The sequence below is a fragment of the Sinocyclocheilus anshuiensis genome, unplaced genomic scaffold, assembly GCF_001515605.1.
Source record: "Sinocyclocheilus anshuiensis isolate Anshui unplaced genomic scaffold, SAMN03320099.WGS_v1.1 scaffold2630, whole genome shotgun sequence".
NCBI classification, from domain to species: domain Eukaryota; kingdom Metazoa; phylum Chordata; class Actinopteri; order Cypriniformes; family Cyprinidae; genus Sinocyclocheilus; species Sinocyclocheilus anshuiensis.
This window is the reverse complement of record NW_015537938.1, coordinates 210,305-211,132: the sequence shown is the minus strand read 5'-3', so window position 1 is coordinate 211,132 and position 828 is coordinate 210,305.

Here is an 828-nt window from a genome sequence, read left to right as displayed (position 1 = left end):
TTGCTCAGGTTCGGCACGATCCTCTTCAATAATATCATCTGCTTCTCAATCGGGCTCAAACTGAAAAGGATATTAAGGATGGCCGTTGTTTACCATACAACCGGAGCACATTCCGGTGAGGTGTGGGGCGGGACGTTTAGACACGCACTAGAAGCGGTTTAGCCAATCACAACACACTGGGCTAGCTAACCAATCAGAGCCCATCGCCTATTTCTGAGGGACTTAAAAGCTAAACTTAGGCTATAAACGAACTACAGCGCCATGGTCGCTCGCCTTCAGCGACAACTTTTTCAAACTTATTTTCAACATGTTCAGTGAAAAGGATTTACTCTGTATATGAATTTTAATCCACGCTACATGAACCTTTTCATATAAACTGGAATAAATACAAAACTAGAGCCAAACTAAAACTGAAATGAGACATTAATAGTAAATAGTATAGTGAATAAATGAAATAATCATAACTAAAGGACATATGAAAGCACGTAGGCTATTTCTGTACATTTCAAAATAAGGTGCATTAAAAGTCAATAAATCCTTGATTAATATTAATATTTTAATTAATAACGTGTCTCCACGTACTATTCAATAAAATTCTAGTGCATTTAATCTATTAAATAACAGCAGAGTGAGCGAGTTTTTGGATATGGTAAGTTTAAACTTATTTTAGTGAATAAAGTACCACATTTCAGCTTCGTTAGGGTGGGTACACAAAATGTTATTTTATCCTTGCTACTAGAAATTCCTCATATGCTTTTCTAACAGCTTAATTTGGCCGTAAACATTTAATTTTAACGTGGCTTTAAGCACTATGCATCGTTAAAGTTT